Source organism: Sus scrofa, chromosome 6, assembly GCF_000003025.6.
Source record: "Sus scrofa isolate TJ Tabasco breed Duroc chromosome 6, Sscrofa11.1, whole genome shotgun sequence".
Classification (NCBI taxonomy): Eukaryota; Metazoa; Chordata; class Mammalia; order Artiodactyla; family Suidae; genus Sus; species Sus scrofa.
The window spans coordinates 41,170,624-41,182,911 of NC_010448.4; positions in this window are offsets into that span (position 1 = coordinate 41,170,624).

A 12,288-nucleotide genomic window follows, 5' to 3' on the forward strand; every position below is an offset into this window, starting at 1 on the left:
CAGTACATTCAGGGGACAATAGCGCTGCCCTGGGCCTGCCTCACAGGGCCTCTGGGGACAATGACAGCCTTGGCAAGAGAGGCCAGGGCCACAGCCAGAAGGCTCGGGCCTCTCCCCCACAGCCTGCAGTCACTGTTCTTTCTACCTTTCTCCTCTTTCCTCCTTTGCATGGGGCTGATGAACCAGTCCTTCCCTACTCTCCAGCCAGGCCGAGGCTGACCCTTCCCCTGAGGTCTAAGGATAGACACTGAGCCATCGGGGCCACTTAAAACTATTTTGAGCTGTCCTCGGCATGGGACATTCGTTTCAATAGTATGACATGATGATTTGCTCTTTGTATCAATTGTAAAATAGCAGCACAGTGAATCGACTTAACATTCGCTTTGGAGAGGGCTTCCTTCCCCAGTCACTGCGGTCAGTTCAGGATGGACGATGATCCACATGGAGCCAATGGGAATCAGCCCTGTGCATCCGGCCGGTGCTTACATGAGCGAGGTGGGCTGTGGCCACCAGGGTCTCTAGGCAGGCAAAATAGAAGCTTAGCGCTGCTGCTGGAGGTCATCCTGGCACAGCTTGGAGAGAGTTGCCTATGGAGGATGTTAGCAGGGAGGAACAATGTACCAAGGTTTGGAAAAAGGTTTTCCATGGCATCGTATGTTTTTTATTCTATTTCTTTCTTGATTTCTTGATTTCTTTCTTGATTTCTTTCTCTCTCTCTCTCTTTCTTTGTCTTTTTAGGGCCATACCCATGGCATTTGGAGGTTCCCAGGCTGGGGGTCCAAATGGAATTGTACCTTCTGGCCTCCACCACAGCCACAGCAACATGGGATCTGAGCCATGTCTGCGACCTATAACCACAGCTCACAGCAGATCCTTAACCCACTGAGCAAGGCCAGGGATCGAACGCAAGTCCTCATGGATGCTGGTCAGATTTGTTGCCGCCGAGCCACGACGGGAACTCCCATGGCATCATTTGGTACCTGACTTCAGCCAGGTCAGAAGCCTGCTCCCTCATGTCTAGGTTTTACACCGGGACAGCACACATTTTTATGTATTTGTTAGCTCAGACGAGTTTGAGTTGACATTCTGTCTCTTGAAGCCTCAGAGATGAAGGGCTCATCAAATAGCAAATCCTGATATAGCTAATCATTCTGTTCTCACCACAGCGATTTTGAGGGCAACCCCCTGGCTCCTTGATCAGATGAAAGGAAATTGGGATGCAGTCCTGTTCAAACAGGTGAAGGTGATATCTGCACAACTTTCCAGGCACCTGACCACGTCTCCCTTTACGTGGTCTCTCTAAGACGCCAGGTACCAGCCGACAGGTGCAAAGACAGGCCCCGCCCCTGTCGTGTGGATCCCATCAGGGAAGGCCCTCTAGAAGACCAAAACCAAGGATGGCCAAAGCAGAAAGCTCAGACCAAGTGCTCTAAGAGAACTGCCTGACTGGAGAGACCTTTACTAGAAGGTTCAGGATCCCACTCGTGCTCCAGCCAAACCCCAGGCCCCATGGACATGTCTGCGTGGGATGGCCCAAAAGGCAGAGCCTCCCGGGGAGAAGGTCCTATGCCAGGGAGCCCTGGCCACTAGCTGGGGCTCGGGGCCCTCATCCTACTCCCTCCTAGCAGCTTTGTCTCCAAAGGGAGGTGGCAACAGCCCTCCTGCTGGCCTGGGAAGCAGAGATGGTGGAGAGCCTGCAGCCAGGAGGCATGTTCAGCCCAGCGGGCTTCTCTCTTTTGAGGCCAAGGGTTCAGAGTGAGCCAGAGAGGGTTCACCACACTCCTTTTCCACCCTCACGCCAACAGTCAAAGCGTCCTGAATGTGATGGTCAGTAGCTGCGGAAAACTGGAGAATTGTATTCTGTGTCTCAGGAACCCAACCTCCTTCCCCTATCCCATATGCACACAGACACACACACAGACATGCACACACAGGGACAGACCCAGACATGTATACAGACATTCACAGACCCAGACACACACACACACAGACATACAATATACAGATACATGTACACAAACACAAGACACACAAATACACAGACACACACAAACATACACACAGACAGATATACACACACAAAAAACAGGCACACACAGACACACAGACATACTCAGACACACACAGACACACACACATATACAAAAAGACACACGCAGACACACAATACACATATACACGTGTACATAAACACATAGACACACACAGATACACGTAACCACACACACACACACAGAAATAGGCAGACAGACACACACACACACAGAGACATACATATAGACATACACACACACAGACAGACACACAGACACAAACACACACACATGCAATACACGTACACATATGTACACAAACACACATATACACTGACACATGCAAACACACACACAGGTACAGACACACAGACATACACACAGATACACACACACACAAACACACACATAGGTACAGACACACATACACAGACACACACACATAGACACACAGACACACACAGACACAGAGGCACATACACATACACACTACTTTTTAAAGACACAAAAGAGTCTACCCAGACGAATTCCCTCAACTCAGGCACCAGATCAGCTGGGCCTAACCACGCAGGCGCACATCCCCCCGAGTAATTAACATGACCCCAGCGTCCCAAGCAAGTTTTTTTTTTTTTTCTTTTCTTTTTTCTTTCCTCTCAATAGCATCTGAGGACAAAGAGCAACTTGCAGGAACCCAAACAGGTCTCCCAGGGTAAAATCAGAAATATCTCAACACATCCTTCCCTGTCAGCCGCGTCCCCCTGTTCAAAGATCTGCTGGGTCTTGGGTGGTCCACCCTAAGCGGGGAAGCCAGAATGCCTTGTCCCCAGACCCACGCAGCCAGGCACAGAGTGACTGGCGGCTGGTGGGGCCGTGTGGCCACAGGCAGGGCTGGGCCGCGAAAATGGCCGTCCTGTCGCCAGGCCCTCGTGTGTGGCCTTGTCAAGAAGGAGCCTCGCTCCGGCTGGCCTGGCTGCTCCCGCTAAGTACACACGCCGTGGTGGCGGTGGGGGATAGGAGATGAGAGACAGAACAGGGCAGCTGCAAATGAAAATCACCCTGGGGAAGGTTACAACTAGATAAAGTTTTCGACAATAAGATTCCAGAGACTGCTGACGGGAGCAAAGCTCAATATTTTAGTCTCAGTACAAATTTGCTTCAATCTTATACAACTCCCATGCAGCATTGCCCACAGCTGCATGCTGTAAACAACAAACAAATCTATTTCCATCAGCCCTGCTGATGCCAGGAGAAAAGTGCCTGAGCATAAGACATGCACAGATGCAAACCCTCACCTGAGCCTGGCGCTGCCCTCCATTTGGCCTCTCTAACTTAATATCGTTGTTACAAAGCTATTGGTCTCCTGGTAGCGAGCTGGCTCAACGCAGCGCCTCTTCTTCCAGCTAATCTGACAACTCCGATCCAAGAAGCATCAAGGGCCCAATTAAGAAGACACATCTTATCAAGGAGCTTATTTTGCATAACAGAATACAAATGACGAATAAAAATTTAATGTTTAATAACTTAGTACAAAGAGGGCTGTTGATATAGAATGCCTGGAATTTTTATGGAGGCTGTCAGACTTGTGATAAAACTGTTATATAGGAACACTTGGCAAAAAACAGCGTAGAATTTTTCAGTAATGGTGTGTGCATGATATTGCATTAATTCTTGATAGGGAACTAACTGTAAGCCTGGGAATCAGCCAGTTTGGGTTGCGGTTTAAGATGGGGTGTGTGTGTGTGTGTGTGTGTGCGCGCGTGCATGCGTGTGTGCATGTGTGCTCCATTCAGAATGCTCTGAGGGTGAGGCTGAACACACACTCGTGTTTCTATCGAAGGGGATCTAAGAGCATTTTAATAAAGACTTTACTGAGAAGATGCTTCATAAGATGCTTTCATAAGGCATTGGGGTGTGTCTTGCCAGGACCAGAAATGACAGGAAATGATTAGGGTTGATTTTCTGTGCTGACCCCCTAGTGGGAAGGGAGGCCTGATACAAAGAGTCTGGCAGGATTAGCTGGTGCCCTACCCTGGTACGCTGGAGTCTCTGCTTTACCTGTGAATCAGGGGGAGCCGGTGGCACAGGGGACAGGGATGCAAGAGGATGCACAGAAATACCTTTCTTGGACTCCAAGAATTTGCTCCTAGGCAATAGTTAATACAGATAACATGGAAGAAGTCACGCCTGAGCTTAAAATATTACTTAAGTCTCTGCAGACCTTTCCCACCACTTCGGCCAAGAGGGAACCTTTCAACGTGCATTCATTCAAATATTTATGGGGAGCCTAAACCTGGCCGGGCTCTGGGAAGAAAGCTATGGTTGTGAGAGACAGCTCTGGAGAGTGGATAGGACCACAGGCTTGACTCCTGGTTCCATCACTTGCTACCATAAGACGCTGAGGTACCGAACCTCTCTAAACCCTCACTTTCTTCTTTCGGGCTGCTTCCATCGCATACGGAAGTTCCCCAGCCAGGGACTGAACTCACACCACAGCAGCAACCTGAGCGAAAGCAGAGACAAAGCCGGATTCTTCACCCTCTGAGCCACCAGGGAACGCCTAAACCTCCACTTCTTCAATGGCAAAGCCAGTTATGAAGGGTACCTACCTGTCTGACAAAATGATGACCCACCTGGGCATTCAGCATGGCATCAGGAGCACAACAAACTCCCCACCCACCTCAGCTTGCCTTCCTGCCATCAATACATTTCAGATCAATTGCATCTCCCTCCCAAACCTGGATCCACAGGAACACCGGTGTCCACACCGGAGGGGCATTAGACTGAGCTGGAAGAAACCCTTTTGACTTTAGAACTGTGATGCCACAAATTTCCGAACATCCATCAGGAGAAACTGAGCCTGCATCGACTAGCTCGGCTTCATTTTTAAAGTGTCCATTACGAGGGCTAGCCTCGTGCTGAATTAGCGTGGAACTCTCTCAGAAGGAAGTCCTCACGTCTAGATGCAGGCAAGATGAATTTCAGACTCATCCTGTCCTGTTGCATTAGCGTTATGATATGGAATGCTAAATGCATTTCTAATGATTGGACACTCAAAGCGAAACGTGACCCCTTTAGAGCATCATCACTCCACGTGGGGTGGGGGGGCTTGTCCCCATGGCAAGAAAGCCAAACAGAACAAAAATGCTACCCTGAGTGTTATTGTGTGGGCTATTGAAAGACGTAATTTACTTGATGAGGCTAATATTCAAATGCAAACTTATATTAGAATTAACACTACAGGAGGGGCTTTTACATGGAGGATTTGTTACAGAAATAAAATCTATCGGTAACACTTTCATTGTTCCATCATTATGAACTCATTTGGTATTCACTGTAATAGCACCGATCATAATGAATTTGTTTGATATTCATGTGGCTCTCCCACACATTAACAGAGTTTTCTGCTATAATTCACCATCCAATAAGCATTAGTTAAGGCAGACTTTGGACCAATAAAGATGCGCCATCCCCATCCGCGAGTCGCCTGGAGCTGTCGAGGAGTTAAGGGACATGTTGACTCCACATGGTCCTTCTGGGTTCCTCCTGGTTCTCCTGCCAGCCCTCAAGCTAGAGACCTCTCTGGATCCCAAACTGGACATAAATGAGAACGGTCACGAGGTAGGGTTTGGAGTGCAGCGAAAAGCCAGAGCTGTGCCCCTTGCTGCCACTCGTTCAGCCTTGGCAGAGGTAGACTTTAGAATTCTGCTCCTTGTTCCTGGCCCCACTGGGGCAGTGAGGCTACCACGGAAGGTAGAAGAGAATGATACCCGGGCCCGAGGTCACAAGCTTGTCCATGCTCCAAAATAATTCTTCTGCCTCGGGGATGGCGCAAAGTTGACCCTGCCTTAGGGCTCTGGCCGGAAGTGGTCAGTGTCTTCGCAGCCCTGGCTCCCTGGCAACCAAGGAAAAGAAACAGGTCTGATCCTGGCCCCGTAACTTCATCCCTTGTTAGGGCACTGAGTGCGGACTCTGTCCAACTCATCTTACAGGAATTAAACCTGTGAGATGTGCCCATGATGCTCCGTAGCTTCGGGGTAATGGATTTACTGGAGATGGTTGCCCTGGAGGGAAAAGTCCTGTGAGAAGGGAAGGGTGGTTCCAGCCATGACCATGGCTCTTTATTTACCCAAATGTTTAATACACATCCAGAGGTTCCAGAAAACTCACAAGCCCGGCATCTTTTTTCTTCGGAGCAGACATTACTGTGATAGTTCCTGAAGAGAGTATCTGTTTAACCTCTGGACACTTGGAGAACTGTGACCCCAGGCTGAAGCTGTGACATCAAAATCCACACACCTTCTGCCTATTTTTTTTTTTTTTTAGGGCTGCACCCATGACATATGGAGGTTCCCAGGCTAGGGGTCATCGGAGCTGTAGCTGGCAGTCCACCCCACAGCCACAGCAACATGGGATCTGAGCCGTGTCTGTGACCTACTCCACAGCTCACAGCCACACTGGATCCTTAACCCACGGAGCAAGGCCAGGGATCGAACCTGCCTCCTCATGGATATCAGTCAGGTTCATTACCACTGACCCACAGCGGGAACTCCCTAATTTTTTTAATTTTTATGGGAGCGTAATTAATTTTCCAGGTTACGGTCATTTCTGCTGTGCACCAAAGTGATTCTGTTTTACATAAAAGCACATCCATTCTCTTGAAGAGTCTTGGCCCACATGGATGATCACAGAATATGGGGTGGCGATCCCTGTGCTACACAGCAGGTCCCCGGTGACCCATCACTCCATATACCTCAGTGTGCACCTGCCAATCCCCAGCCCCCAGTCCGTCCCTCCCTCCCACCTGTCCCCATGGGTAACCATAAGGTCTTGAAAGTTACATCATCTTTGGCAAAGTCAGGCCCTTGAACCTCAGGCCTGAGGGGAGGGACCAAAGAAGCAGGCCCTTTTGTGCCTTTAAAAAGGGTGTGGGAGGCTGGTAGCAAGGGGAAGGCATGTCCCCAAGCCAATGTGGCAGGGCTCCTGGCTTCCTAGAGGAGGGCAGGTCTCGAGACCACCCCTCCCCATCCTAACTGGGAGGCCTTGGGCAAGGTAAGTTACCTGCCCAAGAGCAGTCCGATGCTGCTGCAAATAAACTCCTGCATCTGCAAAATGGAGGTGACAAGCCAGCTGCACAGATGAGGTGACACAGGGAGAGCGCTCATCACAGCTCCCAGCACAAAGACCGAGCTGTCACTGTACCAAGCGGCATGCTACTCTCTCTGCTGAAAATGGTGGCCCCCTGCTCCATTTCACCCACCTAAATCAGGTTTCCGAGCCTCTTTCATCTTCTCTGCAACCTGGAGTTTTCTTTTGCTTCAGAATCTTCCTTCCAGGCCCTGATGTCTCCTGCATCTGCAGATAAAACGGGGCCGTCCTTAGGTAGACCAGCCTTCGATGGCTTGGGACAAGGACCATGGTTCCTTTGCCTCCTATTCTCTTATTATTGTGGTGGTTTTGCTCCCTAATATAGCCAGGGGTATCCCATTTTGAGGAACACGCCATGGAGCTGCCGTAGAAACAAATGCCTCCGGGCATGTTAACCATTAAATCAGGTGAGGAGGCAATGCCACCTTGCCTGGCGCGAAACTGTCCCCAGAGGGAATGTGTGCCATGTTGTTGGTAGGTCCAGCCTCAAACTCAGCTTCCCCTTCGACACAAAAAGCAAAAGGCATCTGAGAGGTTAAGGCCGATCGGCTCTTCTAGGGAGCAGTCCTTGTCCGTGGGATGAATTAGAGCCGGTGCCAGGGGCCCAGCGTTGGCCTGCCCTAGTTTTGTAGTTTCCTGCCAGATCCTTAGAGTTATTTAGCGTAGTATTGGGCAAGATCAATTCACATGGAGCCCAGTATAAATACCATCCCCGGGTGCCAAGAAGCAGCCCAGGGCCTGGGCCTCCACAGTCAGCCAAACACGTCGCTCTTGAGAGCTACGGAGAAGCTCACCTTGGATAAGTGAACTGTGGTTTGATTCATCTCCTTCAAGTGCATGTGATTTTTTTTTTTTTTTAAAGAGACACCAAGTCGAGAGAATTCCTCTTTGGAATTTAAGAAATAATGAATGTGGACCTCAGCAGCCCCTGGCCTTTTCCTAGTTTATAATGAAAACGAATGTTCATTTTTCCTTTAAAACTGTCTCGAGCTAAATGATACTGACGCTTTCAATTTTTAACATCATAATCAATAAAGGCTGCTTATGCATACTTTGCAAAACCATCAGTTTAGAAGTTTGAAAAAAAAATCTGCATATGGCTGCAGCTTGCTGGCTGGAACGCTCTCGCACTAAATCTTCTGAGTTAAAGTTTTACTGGTGTGTTATGAGTAAAAATGCCTTGTCAGCCATCTGCCAGTTTTTCTCCTAACATCCATATTTCCAACCCTTGCTAAACATTGGGAGCATGCGGCCACAAGAGGCCACCTCTACAATTAAACAGCCGAGCGCGGCAGCAGAAGCAAGGGCATGTCACAGGAGAACTGTCTAGTATTAATTTTAAAAGTCCATAAAGACGAGCTCTGACCCATCCAGGATGATAGACTGGCAGTTAAATGGATTAGAAACTGTTACCCCCAGGAGGCGAAACAGGAAGGAAAAAAAAAAAAAAAAAGCAGAAAAGAACAAAAAAAGAAAAAAAGGAAAAAGGAACGAAAAAGAAAAAGAAAAACACAACAACAAACAATGCACCAGTGTCAAAAGCTCCAATAAATGCTAATCATGGCTGATTAATCAGCCTCTAATTCCACTGATCCAAAAAGGTTACCGAGTCAATTGTGTAAAATTAGCTCCTTCTCATGTGTCCCTCTGCATTTGGAGCCTCTCTCTGTTCATTTGCATCTTTTGCCAATGTTTACGAAGAATCCAGTTCATTAGCTCTTGAGCATGAAGTTAGAAATTGGAGGGGACTCTGCATTTTCTCCTTGAGCGTCGTACTTAAAACAAATAGCATCACTTCCTCAAACATGTATAGATTAAACTAAGTGGCATTAATTACTGTAAATCTCCTATTTGGGAGGAAGAAACGAAAAAAGGATCCTCTTTCTGAATTCCCAGGGTTGCGGGCAGGAGTGCTTCTTTCTCAGCTACTGCCTTGTAGAGTTGGGGGCAAAATGTTTCATCCCGGAATTAACAGGAAGCGGATGGCACCGGGAGGTGACTGGGTTTGCTGCAAAGAGGCTCACTAACTTCGTATGGAGCAGCATTTTGCAAAGCTCAGAAGCAGAAGGGTGCTTTTGAGAGCCCTTATTAAAAAGAGATCCCCGCTGCATATGTAGAAGCTGTCTTGGGAAATACCTGTTTTGCTGGTGGTTGAAAAATCTTGAAACCTGCCAGAGAGACGTGGAGAATGCAAGACTGGACGGGTCCAGGAAGTCAGCCCGGGGCTTCGCCAGGGAAGGTGAGCAGTAACTGATGGGGCCATAGGAAGCTCTGGCTTGTTTTCCAAAATTACCCCCACGGTGCCCCTCAGATGAGAGGGTCATTGTTTCGAGAAGGAAATAGAGAGCAAATCAGACCAGCAGGTGAGCAGGAAGCCTGGAAGTCAGCTTGCGAGAAGACAACATACCTCCCTTGGGAACCTGCAACATCTTTGGTCCTTGGAAAGGACAGGTGCAGCACCTCCTGTTCAGATGTGGCTTATGCCGCAGGTGTGTCTGGGGGAAGTGGGATGGGCCAATGGACCTCCCCAGAGAGCTAGCTGTCCTGAGAAGAACAGTCCAGTTTGCAGAGTCAGAATGATTTGAGAGACTGTGCCTGTGCTCACCAAACCCAGGGTGACTGCCTCTAGGAACCTGGCCTCCTCGACTGATCCCTGAGGGCTCTTCCCAACTCTGTCCCAAGCCAATCCACGTTGTCTGCCACTAAGCCTCTACTTCTATATATTTTTCTATCTATTGTTTTTTTTGTAGCTGAAATGCCCTTCATCCTGCCCCCTACAGACATGTCCCTTCCTGAAATCTCTGCATAGAATCTGTGGGGAGGGTTTGGGGTGTCAAGCAGAAGCCGCTGACCTTGACCCTGCCCTCCCAGAGCTCACACAGAGTGAGGGGACTTCAGGTACACAAGGAGGAGATTAGAATATGGTTTGATGGGTTTGATGGTAAGAGCCTCACCTCCTCCAGGAAGCCTTCCTTGATTCCCCCAGGCTGTATTCCTGTCCCACTTTCCGGCCTGTTCCTCCCCAAGCTGCCACACACACTGTTCTCGGTGATGGTCTTTGCATCCATCGCCTCTTCTGAGTGTGAGCTTTCTAAGGACGGGACAGAGCCTCTTCATCTTGTCTTGTGCTTTCAAGCCCGACACGGGACAAAATAGGCGCTTGATAAACTTTTGTTGAATGAATGAACGAGGCTTGGCATTAATTCCTTTTTGCCATGTGCTGTGTGGAGGACAGAGACCTTTCTTTCTCATTCTCATATATCCTGACTCAGAACTGGGTCCTGGATGCCTCTGGTCCCCAGGATTAGCAGGTTTGTTAGAGAGTGTAGGCTATGTCACACATGCGCATTTTAGCCAAGGCCGTAATAGGTCCCTTATTAAGGGGACTTTGTAACAGGACTCAGACTGGGGGAATAATAGGATGGAAAGTTATGTCCTACCTACATCTTCCTCTATTTCTGTGTCAGCACCAAGTGCCGTATTTCCAGGATCTTGAGGGCAGGTCCATCTTTTCATCTTCTTGCCCATAAAATCAAGCACAAGCCTGCCTCATAGTCGATGGCCAGTAAATATTTGCAAATGAATCAGTGAGACGGCTTGGCACCCACGCTCTGAAGCCTCAGGCTTGGGTTATGACAGATCCAGGGTCTAAGAGTATTCTCTGCTGTTTCTGAGACCCTGGCAATTGTACCCGAGGAGCAGCCTGAAGGGAGCAGGGAAGGTCAAAGTCATTTAACATCAAAGTTATTCTTTTCTTTCTTTCTTTATTTGGAGGCACCAGAAGTTCCCTGGCCTGGGTTTGAACCTGCACCATGGCAGCAACCCAAGCCATGGCAGTGTCAACCCTGGGTCCTTAACCCACTGAGCCACCAGGGAACTCCTTCCTATTTTTTTTGGGGGGGGGCAAAGTTATTCTTGAAAATCCCTCAGGACAACATCCTGTTGGAGAATGCAGAGGCCTCCCCATCAGTTTGCAAGCCATTTTGTCCTCCCTTGTTAGAGAATACCACTGCCTGGGTAAGGGGTATCTGGTGAGGCAGCTAGCCTGCCATGGAGCCATGTGGTATAAAAATATGGGTCTTCCCGAGTTCCCGCTATGGCACAGTGAGTCAAGAATTCGACTGCAGCATCTCCCTCCAGTTGCTTCAGCGGTGTGGGTTCAATTCCCAGCCCAGCACTGGGGGTTAAAAGGATTTGGCATTGCCACAGCTGTGGCGTAGGTTACTGTCGTGGCTCAGATTCAGTCCCTAGCCTGGGAACTTCCATATGCTGTGGGCACAGCCATCACACACACACACACACACAAAATCTTCCACTTGTAAAATCAGTCTTGGGAATAGTGGCCTGGACCGCTGAATTGAGGACAATGGCGAGATGCTCGAGTTATCGCAGGGGGTGGGAACAGTACAGAGGGTTTGTCCCCGCAGTCCCACTGTCACAGTCCGCTCAGACACACCCCATCGCATGCCCACCCCAGACCTGTTGCCTGCCCTGTCACCGTTGTCCCATTGAATCCCCTGCAACTCTCTGGGGGCACCCACCCTCCAGAGGAATCCGCAGAACCTGGAGACGGCACAAAGGACCCAAGTGGGGAAGGGGTTCTCCAGGTCCAGTCCTGCTATTTCTGGCCCCTCCCCAAGCTCAGGTCCAGGCGAGCCCTGGGCAGAGCTGGTATGTGGCAGAGCTGGGATGTGCCCGCCCCAGGAGGGGAAAGAGGAAACTTGGTACAGCAGCTCCTGTGCTCTGCTCAGCCTCCTGATTCATCATGTTTTTTTATTAGTTCTCTTTTCCCTGATAAACCTTTGTGGGAGAGGTGCTCTCGGAAACAGCTGCAGCAAGTCCCTTTAGCAGGTGGAGTTTGGCAGGCAGGTTCCAAGATCCAGCCGCCCCATCAGTCAAGCTCCCACTCAAACGAGGGGAAAAGAAAGACACATTTGGGGGGCCTGGGCTCCTGGATCCCTTTTAATCCCCAAAGGATAAAGGATGAAGAGTTAAAGGAAGAGGCCAAGGAGAGAGGGGGCTCCTGCTCTTAGTGTGTTTTGGTCTCAGACATCTCTTTTCTCTCAAGGAGATTCTGATATTTGGGGTACACGTTATCTCCTGTGCCGGG